Below are 19,591 nucleotides of genomic sequence, written 5' to 3'. Positions count from 1 at the left end.
TTGATTTGAAGTCATGATTCTAGTTTTTCAGCTCTTGTGTAAGAAATCAACAAAGCAAGCATTAGATAGGAAGAGTTTACAAAGAGCATTGAATGGGTTCATCAGCCTACGGGAGACACTGAGTTATTCACAAGTAGCCATGAGAATCCAACTTAGGGACAGGATCTAGTACCTACCGGGAGGTGTTAGTTAATATCCCACTTTCCTCTTTCATTTCTGCTCTTCCTGACACTCTTCTGACAGATAATGACAGGGACATGGATGTCAGTCCCCTTGCTCATGTCTTCATTTCCCTAGAGTGCAACATAGAATTGGCTCCCAAGAAAACATTGTTAAATAGCCTTAGTTGTAAAGTAAGCTAAAAGCTATGTCTTGGACATCAATGACTCCAACAGTATTGGAATTGACATGGAAGGTCATGTTAGGAAAAAGCTGCTGATATTTTTTAAATTCCTTTTGTGTTTAATAGTTCTTACTTGTGACTCCTTTCCTTCTACAGAGAACGTGGTTGAAGCTCACATGGCTTTGAGTTGCTTGCACAGGCAGGCAGCTCCCCTGTGGTTGCTCTACACTGTTGCCACCATCAGAACTCAAATTCCTCCACAGAAATGAGGATCTGAATCTCCTTCCACACTCCGATCTGTTGCCTCATGAATCTGTCCATGACAACGGGATAAAAATATTCATGCAAAGAGGGCCTTTGATGTCTATGTTGACTCACTCACTGGCCCGGAAGTTCCTTTCATTAAATGTTACTGTCAAACTCGATAGAGGTTAAAACCAGAAGTCCTCTATGGAAAACCCTCCTCTAGTTACCCTTTCCTCTGAATCTATGGGGAAAAAATCACAGCAACCCCATACCTATACCTCAGGCCACACCTTTGAGCCTAGCCTTGATCAGTGGTGACTTGGTGCAGCACTCCCACTCTATGGAGACAGAAGAGCAGTCAAACCAATGAGCCGGTTTGGAAGGTGCTGATGGAAGGATTCCTGGATTAATGAGTTTATTTGAAAAGACCGTGTCATCCCAGACTGTAGTGGTGTGTGGACGTGTTTTAAGGCGCACAATTTAACTGTTTATGTAACGCCTACTTGTGATTCAGCAAAAGCTAACTTCCTTGCTGAGACTCTGCACCCAGCATCTGAGGCTTACCTTTGCTTTCAATGTGTGGTCTGCCTCCTATGACCATTTGGAATGACTGCTACATTCGTGAAAGATAGTATTCCAAACACATAAATATAAGCCCTGTTTCAGAGCTTAAGTCATCCTCAGGGCAGCTTTAGAGTTTTGGCTCTGATGACTCATTGTTTTTGCCCTGATTGAACTCCGGAAATCTGAATAACCACCACATAGACTTCTCCTGATATGCAGGAAGCAACATGTGCTTTCTCTCAGTTTTGGCTGTGGAGAGTTCATATTGTCCTTTATTCTTGCCATGTGAACTGTCCTCTGCTAGTCATATAACCTTGAAAAATAACAAACCCTGCAGGCTAAAGCTGGCTATCCATAAAAGGCAGATTAAACAGTAGTGCCCCAGGCTTGTTGGTGAGACTAAAAGAGAATCATGTGACCAGGAACCAGGCGATTGACACACACCTAATAAATGCTAGCTATTATTATCATACCATGAGACAATTCAGAAAAAAAAACTGTGAACTGAAGAAAATTATAGGTACATTGTAATAATTAAATAATACCCCCTGTGAATTTATTGCAAGGTCTTGTAATAAAGGGTTTTGTATGAACCACAAACAGACAATTTGGAGAAACAGTATTAACATTTTCTGGGGGCATAGTATATTATTGTAATTATTTCTTTTCTAGTTTTTCTGTTTCTTTAGTCATTTTTTCTCTTTACAATTTCTTACAGTACACTATGTATTGTGGTCATCTCCAACCCCCATCCTATTTCCTTCCTGCTCCTCCCAGCATTCCTCTCCCCTACAAATCTCTTTCCTCCATTCACTACTTAGGGTCTGTATGGTGTGCCACAGAGTGTAACTAGGGTTCAGCTAACTTTCAGAACCAGGTGGGCTCACCAGTGGCACACAGCTGGATACTCTGCCTTTTCCTTTCCCCCAGAATCTGCTGGTGACCAATAGATCAGCAGTAGGTGGAAGTGTCCCATGAGTCCTTTGCCCCTTTATACCTGACTGTTAGGAGGGCCAGACTTCTGTGGACCCAATGCCAGGATACTCGGCTGCTGTGAGGAGTTCGTGGTTGCCATGTTTGCGTCATACTTAGAATATGGGATTTCACAGGCCCTCTTCCTCTCCTTCAGCTTCTCCCTTCTTTCCATCTCCTCTTCTGCAGTGCTCCCTTAGCCCTATGGGGATGCTATAAATGTCTTCTTTTTTTTTTTTTTTTTTTTCTTTTTTTTTTTTTTTTTTTTTTGGTTTTTCCGAGACAGGGTTTCTCTGTGTAGCTTTGCGCCTTTCCTGGAGCTCACTTGGTAGCCCAGGCTGGCCTCGAACTCACAGAGATCCGCCTGCCTCCGCCTCCCGAGTGCTGGGATTAAAGGCGTGCGCCACCAACGCCCGGCTATAAATGTCTTCTTTAAGGTTGAGCCACCAGCTCTCCTTACTCTTGGTATCTTGTACAGCTATGTGCCTTTGCGTTTACCTCCATTCACTGCAAGAGAGGCTTCCCTGATTATAGTAGCCTTTTTATGTGAACATAGATATACATAGTTAGGAGGTAGTTTGATGCTATAGTTTTCCAGGGTCATGAGTTTGGGAACAGGTTTCCTGTATGAGGCATGGATTTCCTGATATTCAGCAAGCCCCAGGCCCAATTAGAGAGTCATTGGTTGCTCCTAGACAGTCATACTACTATTGCCACAATGGACACATCTTCCCTAGGCGGTGATATTATAGTTCAAAGAGTTCACGGTTAGACCATTAGTACTTCCACACAACAGCAGCCTTATTAGCATTATCTGGCACCATGACAGCAAGCTAGCCAGTAGAAATGAATCTTCTAGACTAGTTCTAGATTTATTTCTCTTCATTTCCAATTCAACATATAGAGTGTCTACAGCAACAGGGTCTTATCAACTAGTTATGGTGGGTTACCAAGAGAAACAGCAAGAGCCTGTATTGTTTGGGGGTCCTCTCTGACCAATGAATCCTGTGGAAGTACCCTGCACTTGGCATTGGAGTTTTTGTTTAGTGACCCATCACTTCTAGGACTAGCAAGTCTGGTCTAGCAAGAAATCTTCCTTAAAACTCTCTTTTATGTTTCTACTTGGGTTACCAGATAGGAGGTTACTGAATGGTTTTCTTATACATCCTTTTATGCTGTGTGATGCACCCCCCCCCATTCCCTTGACCTATAAACTTTTATGCCTCACATTTTGTGTTTTCCCATAGTAAATGCTATTTGATCATTGCATGCACACACACACACACACACACACACACACACACACACACACACACACACATTCCTGGCACACATCTGGGCAGGTGAACCCATCCAAGGTCTAGACTACCTGCCTGGACTGAACATAAGTTAGAAAAGTGTGCTCTAAGACCATATTGACTTTGTTTTTCTTTTATTCATTTTCCTTCTTTTTCTACTGGAATGGGGAATAATCTTGGAAGGTGAAGGCCTACTTGATTGATTGGTGTGGTGGTTTGACTAAGAATGGGTTTAGGATAGCTGGTTCTGCCCCTCAATGGACAGTCAGTAGGAGAGCTGGCCCTGACACCCATGGGAGAGCTGGCCCCTGATAGCATGGGCATAGGGGAGCTGGCTCCACTCCTCATCTGAGCAGGGCAGCCCCAGTGGCCTGGAATGACCAGCTCAACTACTACCCAGACCTCCATCCTGGGCTTTGAGTTGGTCCACCCTAACATCTACCCCATCTACGAACTGCTGAAGTACATGAAGGGACTGGTTCTGCAGACCAATAATCATAGGATCTCCATGACCCAGATCACTGGCAGGATATCCAAGAGGAGCTTTGGTGAGGGTCCAGTGATGATGGTATGCCAGAGGCCTTGAACCAGACCAATGAATCATTGGAAAGAGCATTTTGTGGGTGGGACTGATTGAGCAAAAGGGTAAACGGTGTAACATGCTGCAGCTCCCAATGCCACTAGGATGAATGAAGACATGTTGGAAGAATGGAAAAGCAAGACATTTTTATTTGTTTGTTTTGTTTTGTTTTTAATTGATTCTTTAGGGAAGTTATTTTGGGAGGGATGCTTCAGGGTTAAGAGGGGGATATGGAGGGACTGGGAAGTGTGCAGAATTTGGGTGCATGATGTGAAATTCCTAATGGATCAATAAAGAATTACGTTTTTTTTTAAAAAGAAGAAAAAATGGGCCCAAAGGCTCATATACTTGAATGCTTAGTCATCGAGGAGTGGTACTATTTGAAACAGATTAGGATGTATGGCCTTGTTGAAGAAAGTGTGTCACTGGGGGTGGGCTGTGACATTTCTTTTTTGTTTGTTTGTTTTTTTGTTTTTGTTTTGTTTTATTGAGATAGGGTTTCTCTGTGTAAAAGTTCTGACTGTCCTAGAACTTGCTTTGTAGACAAAGAGACTGGCCTGGAGCGCAGAGAGATCTGCCAGCCTCTGTCTCCTGAGTGCTGGGATTAAAGGTGTGCAGCACTACCACCAAAGCCTGTGATATTTCAAAAACCCACACCAGGCCCAGTCTCTCTCTCAGCCAGCAGCTCAGGATGTAGCTCTCAGCTCCTTCTCCAACCCCACATATGTTCCCTTCCAGGATGGTAACTGACTCGGTCTCTGAAACTGTGAGCAAGCCCCTAACTCATTACTTCATTTTATATAAGTTGCCTTGACCATGGTGTCTTTTCACAGCAGTAGAACAGTGACTGAGACAATTGGCATTCCTACAATTCAAGAGTCTATATGGCCTAATTGAGAGAAATCTGTCATTCAAATAATAACATACTTATGACAATTGTATTTCCCCATCTGTAGACCAACCAAGCCTTCCTTTGCTTTCTTTTGCAGCTGTCCCATTAGTGTGGTTAGTTCAGTTGAATCCCCATGATGTAGAAACGTTCAATAATTTTGTCCATGATTGCATCCCTCACATCTAAATCGGACTTCTGACAGTGAAAATGTCTTCGGAGAATGAATAAGTGAATATTTTTTCTGACTTTCCTGTGGAACCTTGATGGAAACCTCTGGGTATCTAAGTTCTTTATTGTTGTAGGTCATATTGTCCATGAAGATTTAAATAAAATTGCCCCAAACTACCACGGCATCGAAGTAGAGAACAAAGGACCCTTCAGCTCTCTCAGGTCAGGAGTGCTGAGCAGGTCATACTTTCCTTGGTTCCTCTTTTAGAAATGTCTGACTTTCATTTCCTGCACAACCCTTTTTTCCCCACACCATTTCCTCATCTCAAATTGAACACTCAACTAGCACTTAGTGTCTCAAAATATTCTTAACCCAAGGTCATACTTAGCAAATATAAGACTTTGCACTAACAGAATTGGACAACTCATATCATTTATAAGTATAAAATAGAAATCCCCAGCACATAGGGCTTTCATCATTGCCACCAGTGTTCAGATCTCCCTTGGATACGCTGGGCCCTTCTCTCTCCTTAAATACCCATTCTCTTTCCTCCAGTTTTCCTGTCTCCCCCAGACTCCCGCATTCTGACCAATGTCTTGGCCAAAGCCTCATCATTATCACCCTATGTTGCTGTGCCTCATAGAGGCCAGGTTACTCTGAGAGCAATTTTGCAATGGGATGGGAAAGATGCCCTCTTTTCTTCAAATACTTGGAATATTGTCTGTTGGATTGGCAGCTTTGTTTGCTAATATTTCCTTCTTGAATTCCTGCTGTCTGTTTTCAATACTTTCTCAACATGGTTAAAGTCACAGCTAATGATCTTCATTTGTTTCTTTCAAAGGGAGATACATTACGTTTCCATGCCAATCTGTTTAGAGTCTTGTGTTGTTTCATGTCTACCTGACCAGTGAGGAAATATTATCCTTCACTTTTTCCCTTAAGTTCAAACGGAAAGTGTTCCCTAAAGTACTGCTGTTGGAATTAGTCATGTGATCTTGGGTTCTCTTTTTGGACAGTTAGCCACAGTCTGTTAGATCCCTCTTCCAGTTTTCCTAGACAGACTTCATCTGGCTGCTGATCCTGGTTCTCTCCTACTGTAAAGGAAATTTCCCAATGATATCACTCATGTTTTTCTCACCTACAATCCTCATTTGTTATCGTTACCTCTAGAATATGGCAACTCCTATCATGGTTGAAGTGTCATTTTCTTCTATTAGACTAGTGCTGAGGATACTAAGCAAACCACAGTGCCCTGAAATAAACAACTCACTGACTGTTATTAACAGTCAGCCTTACCAGCTACATCCTCCCTGGGTTTGAAGTGCACACCACTGGAGAGCATTCATGTCTGGAACTGTAAGCCTGCTCAAATCCCCAAGGCTGGAGAATTCATAGGCCCTAGGGGAAAACCTGCTGATGTTCTGCTACAGCTATGACAGCCAACTGTTCACTAAGTATTTATGTCAATTAAACTAGTGCTTCTAATTAGTAGCATTAGTGCTATACTGAAGAATTAGTGCTTCTCCCAGTCTTGGTCAGAGAACATTCTTTTTTGGAGTGGGCAGCAGCAAATTCAGAAACTCATACCAGGTCAAAGTGATGAGAATCAGTGACTGTTCAGTTTTCCACCTTCACCAGAACATCAGTATCACCCCTCCATGGCTCAGGGAACATGGATGGAGGGGCAGAAAGATTGCGAGAGCAGGAAGATGGGAAGGAGTTCTGTGAAACAGTCTTCTGGATAAGACATGGATTTAGCACCTGTGAGCTCACAGAGAAGTGGTTACCTGTATATGACCTGCACAAGATGGGGTCTACCAACATTCTAGCATGAATGAGTGAGGAACTCAAAATGCCCCACCCCTCTCTGGTGAGCTACAGGTTTTTAATGGTTGCTGGAGGAAGAGGAATCATGCAGCTCAGTACAGCCACTAGTAAGTTGTACTGCTCAAATCAACAGATCTCACCCACTCTTTTGCAAGCAGCTCTAATTAAATGCAGCAAGTCACATAGACACACAAAGACATGGCAGTAGCATGGGGATTGTTGGAAAAAGAAAAAGAGGCCAAGGTAGAGTGGGAGGGAGTTTAGAGATGACAATAGGGTGAATGTAATCAAAATGCATCATATATATATAAACCTTTTTACTTCTGCTTCTACATACATATAATTATGTATGTATAATATACATATAATTTGTGAAAGAATGGATTTTAAAATGTGGCACACCTTTATCTATGCACCTTTCATTAATGTATGCCAAATTTAACTTTTGCACCTTTATTCATCTGATAACTGTTCGTAAACCAAAGAAATATCAGTGTCATACATAAATAGTGAGAATAAATTTGCATAATTAATTCATTTAGCAAACATTACTGTGAACTGTGGTATGAAATTCCACAGAGGAAATAAGCACTGTGTAAGATTCACACCCAAAATAGATATAAATTCTGATTCTAGTAATTTCATAGTGCAGGAGAAGACAAAGGGTTCATGGAGAGAAAGCAGAAACATGAATTAGGTGGTTATAAAGATGCTCGGCAGATACAGAAGAAGTACTACCGAAACAAATTAAAAGGCTGTGAATCTCCTAAGTGGCCTCCCCTCACTCTGGCATTTAATTAGAGCTTAACTCTTGCATGAGTCATCCCTTCTACCTATGTGACTAAGAAAATGAGCACCTCTCACTAATGTCTCTGAGTGTTTCCATTCTTCAAACTGCCAAAAAATTATCTCCACAGACTCTATCAGCATGGAAGGTGGAAGAAGCATTTGAACAGCCTTAAAAAAGAATCCCTGAATACAAACTCTGTGTTTGATATATTTGATAGACTCTTGACTGGTATTATTTCATGGTAATTATCCTTTCCACTTCTTAGAAGCCATTTGTATGACGAGGGCAGCAGCACAATTATTGTGACCAAACTAAACAAACACGTTTCAAAGGCACAATGCATTTGGACTTGGATACATTTTAGGACAACTAAATAAAAAATCCATAAATAAAAAATAAAATTTCAGCCTTGAAGATATGAAAGTGGGGGTCCTCATTCTGTGTACTTAGAATGGCTGCTTTCTGATTTTCTCGCATCTCCCATCAGGGATAATTTTGTATTATATGTACATTTTCCCTTTTTTTTGAAAGGCAGAGATGAATGCAATATTTATCCTTCTAATAATGTCTAGCGTACATGGTGATTTGCTCATTTTTTGGCTTTAAGTGGAGACTCATTCATCTCAGAGTAGAGTTGCCTTTATGAAAGGCCCAGAGCACAGCAACTAAAGCAGGCAAGACATATTCAGCAGACAATAATGTAAACACAAACAACAAATGTGGAGAGTCTTTCCACTTGAAACCTGTATTCTGGCTCTGCGACACACTCTTATATTCTTGAAAACTAAAACATTCTAATATAAAACTTGTACTAATCAATTAAATACTACAGCTTTACTGGGAGAGGATGGGCATCCTTAGCCAGCACCATGAGATGCCTTTCTTATATGCTTACAAACACACTCTTAGCACAATTTTAAACAAATTGTTCATTGTTTTTAACATCTAGAAAGAGTATCAAGTACTTTTGGGTTCCATCTTAATTTCATGTCAGCATCCCAAGCCAGAGAGTGCTTTTTTTTCTTTCTACTCTGAATGTGCTAAAGGAAATTTAATAAAAAAATAATTTAATAGTTTTCCCTACAGCTTATTCAAATATTCAATAAAGAAACTTTATCCTTATTTTTAATTTTACTTTTGACCATTTTCTTTTGTATTAAAATCCTTTCTGAAGACAGAGAGTAATGAACTATCATTGTCTTTAAAATAACATGTAATCCATCCACAGACAAGTAAATTATTCATTGTTCTTATCCCTCACATTCTTCTTTGCTGTTTTCTTATCAGATGAAGCTCAGATTCACTGTGACCCACCTTTCTGCTTCTCCTGACTGAATGTGCACAAGAACTGGATCCTTCTCCTAAAACTCCCAGTTCCGATGTCTCTAGCCTATGCTATATTCCCTGTCAAGGCCTTCATAGCCTGGTTCAGGAACACACAAAAAGGGCAGTTAACATCAGTGTGTGTATGTGTGTGTGTGTATGTGTGTGTGTGTGTGTGTGTGTGTGTGTGTGTGTAGCTCTTTCTAACATATGTTTTAATTCTGAAATGTCAACCACAGGCTCAAGCTTTAAATGATTGTTCCCCAAACAGTGACACTGTCTTGTGATCTGATGGAACTTACAGGAGGTGGGGGCGTCTACCTGGTAGGAGTGGATTCCTAGGGGCAGATCTTTGAAGTTAATGCTCAGCCCTTAGAGCAGTTGTTCTCAACCTCCCTAATGCTGTAACCTTTTAATACAGTTCCTCATGTTGTGACCCCCAACCATAAATTATTTTTGTTTCTACGTCATAACTGTAGTTTTGCTACTCTTATGAATCATAATGTAAATATCTGTGTTTCCTGATGGTCATGACCCACAGACTGAGAACAACACCCTTATAGCCTATCTTGCTTCTGCTTCCTGGTCCCCTATGATGTGAATAGTGGCCAGCACATGCACCCACACCCAGGAAACAGGCTGCTCCACCATGCCTTCCCTGCTGCGATGGACTGAAATCCTGGAAACTCATGGTCCAAAATACACCTGCTCTCCTTTAAGATGTTTTTGTTGAGTATTGTAGTCACAAAGAGATAAAAGTAGATAGTCACCAACCCACGCAAATGGACTAAGAGTTCTCTTTCTGTAGTGGCAACATGGTGGTAAAAGGGGGAGAGGGGACATTTTCTGCCCAGACCATTAGTGTAAATTGAAAAAAAAATTAAGAACACAGAAATTGACCCAAGGTAAGCAACAACTTGAAGAGGTTTTTTTGCAGAATAACCGATGTTTCAGTGTGACTATCCCTGCCCTTCCCTTACCCACCATAGCTAAAATTCCATTTTACAAAAACAGAGTTGGGTTAAGTTTAGATTAGGTGGCAGAAAAACTACAAAAGGAGTGAACAGGAAGACCTTTTGTGGTGTGTTCATTCTTCTGTTTAATACCGGGAAATAACATTTGTCAACACTAGGCTGAAGCATTTATCTGAATTGTTCTATTATTAATAAAAACTCTGAAATCAAATATTGGAGTAAAAATCTGATAGATCCAAAGAGCAATGGAGGAATGATCAGCTGACCCTCCTCTCTCCACCCTTTCCAGATCGAAAAGGCTCTTAAATCTCTCTCTTCAAGCCCCTTTCCAGCTCTTCCTGTGTCTCACTATCTGAGTCCTCCAAAATCCCTATGGCTAATTCCAGTAGACTGGTCATTGACTTCACCCCTGATTCGTAGATTCATAGTTAACTTTATTAGCAGTCTTGGAACGCTACAGTGGGAACAAATGTCCCTCAACACTAGGCACAATAAAAATGTAAACAAAGTTACTGTTATACACCTAGGTATATCTTCAGGCATTAAAAGTATCTTTTTTGAGTGGTCCTTTCTGCAAATAGTGCAGGAAAAGGACTTTATGTTAGCACTATGTACATATATAAGAAGAGGTAGAGAAAATAAGAGTACTTGAAACATTCATTAAATTAAGTTTTCTTGTGACATCTAAGTCTGTCTTCCTTTCACTAACCATACTGAGCACATGTCAATAGCAGCACAGTGGAGTGTAAGTGGAAGAGTTTGATATACTAGAAAACAGTACTCAGTGATATGTTCACATTCTGTTTATGTGATTAAACATGTTATCATGCATTCCCTTCCTACAGGATCACTGGCTCATTTGGGGGTAGGATTACACTATCACAGGTATTACTAACGTGATAATACTTTCCTTATATGCAAACATTAGAGCTATTGTTTTAAGAGTACAACCAGTTACTCAAGTTGACTTAGCTTCTTCTCCAAGTGGCTTATGATGCCATGGGAAATATGAGCAAAGTTGCCCTCCACAGGACAATTACTCAACCTGCTTTCCCCACATCAAGCTTAGTGAGTGCAGACCAACACCACGATCAACCAGGCAATTTTTTGTTCTGTTTTGTTTTGTTTTATTAATTAATCAATTACTTTTTCTGAGTCCAATCAGTTTCTCCTTCCCTCTTCCCTTGCCAGTCTCTCCCCCGGGTGGTTAAAAAAAAAAAAAAAAGTTGTGTATGTAAATAAACAGGAGAACTAGATGTATTGCAGTGAGAAATGTAGTCAGTTCTGGCTGAAACTCTTGCAGCTTTGACTTCCTCAGTTGTGAACCCCGAGTCTGACCTGAGGAGCTTCCGACCACCCTGCCGGTTCATTCATGAGAGGTTTCAGGGAGACTGCAGAGCTTGTAGTGGGCCAGACTTACTCTGTGTTGCACCCATCTGTGCCCCATTCATCCCTGTACACAGGATCGATCTGATGAAGTGGAATCAATCCAGTTTGTATGATTTCCATAACCATTTGAGCATAGAAATGTCCCACCATCATGCTTTTACTCTGTCCTGTCCCCCTTCCTAAAAGGCTGGGGGCCTCAGGCACTGGTACATCATGGAAGGAAAGCCTTGAAGTGCAGCCACTGCTTGGGAGCTAAATGGTGTGTTTGTGGATCCTGTAAACACACCAGGAGTGTTTTGTTGTTGGGTGGTTCCTGTTCCATATCAAGGTAAGATGGAGTCTTTGGAGAGTCATTTCTCTCCTATTTCTTCTGACTTAGTAGTTTGGATCTCCGTTAGACAGACCCAAGTCCCCAGATGTTATGGTAGAGTAACATCTGCAGCTACAAAGGCGGTCCTCTAAGTGGGGGCAGGACAGTTGCAGGTAAGGGATTAGAAACCACAATGTCCAGGTCGTCATTCAGGAATGGCACTGTTGTGTTCCCCTTGGCCACTGGCACCTCGCAGGGCCAGCAAGTCCTAGAGGCCAACAGTGGCCTCTGCAGCTTTGTTCAGGCTAACATTTTTTTTTCTTTTTGCCTCCAATTATTGATCTTTCTTCTGCCACTTTTTAGCTGTCACTGGCTTGGCAGGCTTCTCTGGTTCCTTTTCTCCAACCCCCTTTCTTTATGTGTAACAGCTATAGTATATTCATCACAACATTTCTACTTTTCTTATTTATCTCTGTTGAAAACTGCTACTGCTTGAGCTGCCTGGTCCTCGAAAAGTTCTATGGAAAATGGCTGCAGGAAGGACACTTGCTCCAGTGTTTCCCATTTCTTGCATGCACTGTATCTGTTCGGATGTCCTTTGGAATAGGTTGACTGACTTGACCCTGGGTATACAAACCCCTCAAGATCAGCACATCTGCTGCAAATACACATACCAGTATTCTTGGAAGCTCACTGGGGACCTTTGGCCTAACAGGTGGCATAGTAACTTGTTCTTCTCCCTCAGCAGCTTGGACCAGAGGAGCTGGTGATACTGAGGCAGCTTCAGATAGCCAGGATGCAGGCAAATGGTAGAAATACTGCCAAGCAGTGAACTGACTCAGTCCAGGAAGTGGTGGTGGCAGTGGAGGGTGGGAGGGGGCTGATGGGGAGGTGGCTAGAACCGGAGAAAGGACAGTGGTAGCCCCAGCACTCAGGCAACAGGAAAATTTTGGAAATGAGATTCAAGATGTCTCTACTAAAGAACAGATAATCAATGTTGCATGAATGCTTGGCTGGTTGAAAAGCTGCATAAATACGAGACACCCAGGGATGCTAGCAATTCTGGAGAGACACCCAGATGTGGCTTTTGTCTTTAAATGTGTCCTTCATATTTAGAATAGTTTGGTTTTTTTTAAGTTTGACAGTATAAAGAACAATATAACAATATGGATGAATAGGCCTCATCTATCATTAGTGAAAATTTAAAATATGTAGCAACTTCAGAAAACATACTGGAAGTTACTTGAAAAATTAAAAAAAAAAAAGGTCTAGAGAGATAGTGGATAAAAGCAATCCTCGGGCTGGAGAGATGGCTCAGCGGTTAAGAGCACTGCCTGTTCTTCCAGAGGTCCTGAGTTCAATTCCCAGCAACCACATGGAGGTTTACAACCATCCGTAATAAGATCTGGTGCCCTCTTCTGGCCTGTAAGCATGCATGTAGAACACTGTATACACAATAAATAAATCTTTAACCAAAAAAACAAAAAACAAACAAAAAAAAAAAACAGCAATCCTCACAAAGTCGGATAGCCTGAGTTCCATCCCAGAACCCACATGGTGAAAGGAGAAAACTGACTCCCAATGAACATGTTCTCAGATCTTGAGCATATGTGGCATGTGTGCTGTGACCTACACACAGAGACAGACTATTGGACAATCAAAAAGTTAAAAGTAAATGTCACATTACCCCATTATTCCCTTACCCCAGGACTATGAAAACTCCCTTCTTCTAAACACTGTCATGCAAATGTTGATGGCAGCATTCCTCCTAACAGAGTAGGAATCCTGTGCTCAGGACTGACTGGGCAGATGAACACAGTGTTAGCTCTGCAGGCAGTGAACTGTTCAGCGGTAAAGAGTAAACGGAGATACTCAACCACAGATGAATCCAGGTGACATACCGCATGGAGGAAGCCAAGCACAAAAATGGGTAATTCATGTGATTCTATTTATGTGGTGTTCTATGAAAGGTAAAACTGTACTGAGGCGGCACACCAATGCTTTCCAGTGGGCGGTTTGATTGCTTGTCAAGGGGTGACTGTGGAACTTCTGAGGCGTAACTGAAGTATTACTAAATTCAATAATGCCGATGGTTGTGTGACTGTATGCACTGGCCACATTTTCAAGCTGCACTTCAGGTGGGTACATTTTTATGTGAAAGTTATACCTCTACAGTCTATAAAATTGATTTAAAATCCCTTTAAATTATGTGCTAATCTTTATGAATTAGAGGAAGATTCAGAGACATGTATTTTATTTCTCACCTTATAATTTCTGAGTTATTATCGATCATTCAGTTTCTGCTCATGTATCTTCAACTGTGTTTCAGACTTCAGAGAACTAAGAAAATGCTGTATAGCGTTGGACCAACATGCAGATCTCAGACATTGTAGTTCATTGATATTCTATATTGTGAATTTAATTTACTAAACAAATCATTATATAAATACTCTTGCTACAATATTCCATAATTTGTGATTTTAGATATTTTTATATTCAAATAAAAATTTCATTTTTTAGTTCTTTGAAAATTTTGTGCAGTGTGTTTAAACCATATTCACCTTTGCTCTCTTCCCAGACCCACCTTCCCTTCCTCCCCACACAGCTTTGAGTCCTTTGTCTTATGGTTTTACTTTTTTTTTTTTCTGTATCATGGCCACTGTATGATGCCCAAATAGTCTTGAATGTGTGGTCCCCCACTGAAGCATAGTTTACCTATTTGGGCCTATCTTCTTAGAGAAAACTTACCCTTCCTCTCCCAGCAGCTAAGAATTGGCAATAATTCCTGGCCTGGGAAGGGGTGGGGATGGAACCACATGACCAACTCCCCTCTCCATGCTGGTTTAGACTCCCACAGGTGCTGTGCATGGGGTTATAACTGCTGTGAGTTCATATGTGAAGCTTCCCTGCTCTATCAATAGAAAAAGAAAGATTTATTTTCATTTTTGAATAATGCATATGTGTGGGTATCCTATGTAGGAGTTTGTGTATACATCTATGGTGCCTAGGGAGGACAAACGATACCCTACAGAGGACAGAAAAGGGTGCTGGAACCCCCTGGAATTGGAGTAACAGCTATTTGTGAACTGTTTCAGGGGGTGCTGTGAATCGATTCTGGTCCTCTGCAAGAATGTTAGAAGCTCTTAACTACTTAGCCATCTCTCCAGGTCTCTGTGGATTTTTTTTTTTTGTACTTCTTAACATTATGATGACATACTTGTAAAAAAATTAATGCTATAGTTCTACTCAAATACTTCTTGTCATTAATTATATGACAGCATTTGGCTAGCTTTCATGAATTCAGTTCCCAATTGAGAATCTACGAGGACTCAGGAAATTATGATCATTGGTTAATAAAGACAAAACCGAGATCTACAGCCAACATATTGTTGGGCTGTGGGAAGTATTTCACTAATTAAAAGAGCATAAAAAGAAATGGGAATTAGACGATAAAAAAGATTGGCATATTGATTTCACCCAAGGGAAAGTAAATAAGTGCTCGCCTAAAGACTAAAGAACATAAAAATGTTCACCCCGCATCTTTGCCTACAATTTCAGTTTTCACTAATGAGAAGAGACTATTTCACTGTGGCCAAGAGATTTTATCTTGAAGGAGTGAGATATTGCTGGCCCACCGCAAAGTTCCTCACTGTTAAGTAGTGTCAGAGACTGTAACTCCTAAAGCTTCCTTAGACCACGTAGGTGGAACATGCTTTGCTCAGCAGTGCTCCGAGAAGGGAAAGCTGCAAGGGCAGCTGCAGTTAAAGACTTTGATATCCATGTTTTTATATTCCAGGAAGGAAAGGAAAAGTCCACTAGTAGTAAAGAGAAAGCCACAGAACCTGACTTTTGGCAAATACTAGATCCATTCTAAAGAATTGGAGGAAAAAATATTTTTATGAATAAACCAAGATTTTGAAAAATGGGGACATGGACCCATTACACAAATAGAGATAAACTTAGAAGATAAATACAAACAGAACTGGATGCTATGAGGAAACCCAAGCAGGTCTTATGCCTGAATTTAAAAATGCCCCAGTAGATAAAATTTGAAATTGTGAATCTTAAATTAGGATATAGAAGTCAGTTTTAATAAACTGTGCTATAATTCAGGAGAAATGATGGCAAGAAATAAAAGTTAAAAGGGACCAAAATGAGGGAATAATGACTGGAAATCCAGCCTGGGAATATTGAGTGTCCTGAGAAAGAAGTCACAGTAATTTGAAGCAATAATGTGAAGTACATCCAAATAGCTTTCTTGCTGGGGACAGAATGCAAATAAAGAAGAGAAGCTGCAAAGGGGTCCAGACTTGGCTGCCTCCGGTTGCTATCAGGAGCTTTAGGCTACAGCTGAGTTTCCTTTGACTTGAGTTGAAAATATAACCGAGCACTAATGTGTTATAAGAAAAGGGAAGACAGTCTTCCAGGTACCGGTAAGATGGCGGATTAGAAGCTGAATCTGAGCAGATGGATATAGAAGGGAGGAAAAGGACAAAGGCTGCTGTGCGGAGATGCTCCCCCCAACTCCCCAGCATTTGCTCTCCACATTAGCGGAGTGCACTGAATGGACCCAGCTACATGGCCACCACTGCTGCTGTTGCTACAGCCCAGTAAGGCCACAGGTGCCGTTAGCCACCCAACATCAGCCTTCAATGTCTCTAGCAGTGAACCGCCGGCCAGAGTGGCACCAAGAGTGAGCTTTTCTCATGAATGGACATCCAATTACAACCAATGCTTTCACCCTTCTTCCACTCAGCCTACACTGCTTGCTCCATTGATTAGATAAGCACAGCACCACTGTTAGCTAGATAAGCACCCTTCTTCTCTGTCAATGACAGGTGTTTTTATCATCCTTCTTCTTCCCCTCAGCCTATACTGCCCCATTGATTAGATAAGCACCATTGTTCTCTGTCAATGACAGGCACTTCCAAGCTGGGTGAGTGAAAAGCAAACACTGAAAGAGCAGAGAAGGCTAGGTACAAGAATGTGAACATATAAAGAATGGTCAAGGAACTTGACCATAAGACAACCATCCAGAGAAAACAATACCTCTCTCCTGCCTCAGCTACAAAAGAGATACATGCCATGGAACTCAGCTCTTAGCATATAATCATGTAATCGTACCTTTAAATATTTATAAAAGGATTAAAAAGCAGAGGTCCATGATCTCTACAGGAATACTTCTAGAAGCTTTATCCAAAATTACCAAAGACTGAAAGACTCAAAATTTTCAGTGTCCTTAATCTTAATGGATAATAGAAACAAGTTGTTATATCTACCCAAGGGCTCATTATTAAACAATTAAAAGGAAATATTCTTTTTCAAGCTGCAAAAGACACAAGTGATTCTTAAATCTATAAATGAAATTCTAAATCGATGTCTCTATATTTTGCTATTTAAATGACGCGATCTTAGTAAAACGCAAAATTATAGCGACAGTGAAATGGGCAGTGGTTATCACAATTATGAAAAGGGCAGGAAGGATGCAGGAGTTCAAATATACACACGCTTTCGGACAGCAAAACTAAGCCCTGTGATGCTGTAATGAGTATTTGTTAGAGGCCACACCTTTGGAACAGAAACAGTGGCATTAATAAACAAAATAAAAATCACTTGGAGTAACAGGGCATCCTAAGATGGAAGGCAAATCATGACAAAATCATCCAATTATATTATAGGTGAACAAAACAATCTAAGTAAGGGAAGAGGGGAGAAAAGTTCTTAAATAAATAACTTTGTAAATGACTAGAGTCTAGAAGATTCAAAACAAACTGACATATACACAAGCATGCTCTTTGATTGATGGCTGATTCCCACAAGGGTATATGCAAATAATTGTTAACACTATGGTGGTGTGTGAAAGAAAATGGCCCCCAAAGAGAGTGGCACTGTTAAGAGGTGTGGCCTTGTGGAGTAGGTGTGGCCTTGTTGGAGGAAGTGTGTCACTGTGGAGGCGGGCTTTGAGGTATACATGTGCTCAAAACTTCATGGTGTCTCTGGTCACTTTCTGTTGCTTGCAAGCTGTAGAACTCTCAGCTACTTCTCCAACACCATGTTGGCCTGTGTGCCACCATGTCCTACCATGATGATAAGGGACTGAACCTCTGAACTGCAAGCGAGCTACCCCAGTTAGATGTCCTTTATAAGAGTTGTCATGCATGGTTTCTCTTCACAGCAATAGAAACCCTAACTAAGACAACTATTATATATTTGTTAAAACAATTCTTGTTTGTTTGTTTGTTTTCCTGAGACAGGGTTTCTCTGTGCAGCCCTGGCTGTCCTGGAACTCACATGTAGACCAGACTGGCCTCGAACTCAGAGATCTACATGCCTCTGCTTCCCAAGTGCTAAGATTAAAGGCATGCACTGCCACCACCCTGTGTGTGTTAGAATTTAATCGTCCTCAACCTGTGGCCTTGTTGGTGTATGGGGCTATGCTGTCACTGGAGCCATCCTGATCTGAGTGGCCAGTGCTACCACCCAAAACCAGGATGTCATTCAGGCCTGAGCTGCTGCTGAAAGCCATGTTTGGGTCTGTGGTCCAGCTGCAGCTATAGAAACCATGTGTGATGAAATCAGAGGGCTGTGCAGAGTCAGTGCACCCTTCCCTGATCCTGGGATAGCTTGCTCTGCCTTTTGATGGACACTGCAGCAAGAGAGCTAGCCCTGACCCTCATGAGATGGCCCCTGCACTTGGCAGAGATGGTCCCATTCCTCACCATAGGCGAGGGAGAACTGAACCTGATGGCATAGGGGTAGAGGAGTTAGCTCTGCCCCTCCTCTGAGCTGGGTGGCCCCAGTGGCCTGGAATGACCAGCTCTGTTACCACCCAGGCCCACAGCCAGGCCTAGGGTTGGCCTACCCTAACATCTATTCCATCTAGGACCTACTGGACCTCGTGGAGGGACTGGTCCTGTGGAACAATACCTGTAGGATCTCCATGACTTGGGGCAGCCTCAGAATAGCTCAGAGGAGTTATATGAGGATCCAGTGATGAGGGTGTCCAAGAAACAAGAGGCCTTGAACCAGACCAATGACTCAATTCAATGAACATTTGCTCAATAAAGCTGATTGAGCAAAAAGGTATACTATCTGACATACAGCTCCCAGTGCCACCAGGACAAATGAAGGGATGTTGCAGAGGCGAGAAAGATGGAGAAGCGAGGAGTGTTTTGTTTTTGTTTTAATTTTGTTTTGTTCTTGTTTTTGTTTGATGTTTGTTTGCTTTGTTTTGATTTTTTTTTTTTACTTTTTTGGTTGGGGGTGGGCTGCAGGGGTGAGGGGAGGACATGGTGGGACTGGGAGGTAAGTAGAATTGGGGTGCATTGTGTGAAATGCTCAAAGAATCAATAAAGAAATTATGTTAAGGCATTTAATAGTTGAGTAAGCCAGCTTTTTAACTGCTAGAGCCAAAGACAACAGCCACACACAGAAAGAATGTGGAATGATTTGCCTGGTTGTGGTGTTGTAGGAGTCTCTCTTGAAATAAACACTATCATACCAATGAGCATGGAAGAGAGGAAATGTATTCACCAGTGGACCAGGATAGCTCCTGAAAGACTTCTGTCTGGTCCAGTTTACAGTCTCATTTTCAACCATAAAACCACAAAGTGGGGTAAGCAAGCTGGATTTCCCAGAAACACGCAGAGCAGTTAGCTTGGGGTCCTGTATTTTGTTACAGTCCGCAGTGGGGGGGTTGGGGGTGGTTGTAAGCTTTGTGTTTAGGTTGCTAAGGGAACAATTTACTGTGTTTAGACATTTCTCTAGGTCCTTCTGTTCTAGGTAGCAAAGTGAACTCATGTTGTGCTTTAAGTAAATTACTAAATAAATGAATAAATCAGTATCTAATAATTGATCTTTTCTTTCCTTTTTTACTTCAATGGACATGATCTGTAGACATGTATCTAGCTTACT

General features: G+C 41.5%; 1 pseudogene; it reads right to left on the bottom strand.

Moving 5' to 3' along the window:
• Window positions 1-11,394: 11,394 nt before the first annotated feature.
• LOC102922935 (stromal membrane-associated protein 1 pseudogene) lies at window positions 11,395-13,825 on the bottom strand (annotated as a pseudogene).
• Window positions 13,826-19,591: the final 5,766 nt, after the last annotated feature.

Source organism: Peromyscus maniculatus, chromosome 7 (assembly GCF_049852395.1).
Source record: "Peromyscus maniculatus bairdii isolate BWxNUB_F1_BW_parent chromosome 7, HU_Pman_BW_mat_3.1, whole genome shotgun sequence".
Taxonomy (NCBI): domain Eukaryota; kingdom Metazoa; phylum Chordata; class Mammalia; order Rodentia; family Cricetidae; genus Peromyscus; species Peromyscus maniculatus.
Note: the sequence above shows the minus strand (reverse complement) of the source record. Positions and strands in the feature narration are given on the sequence as shown.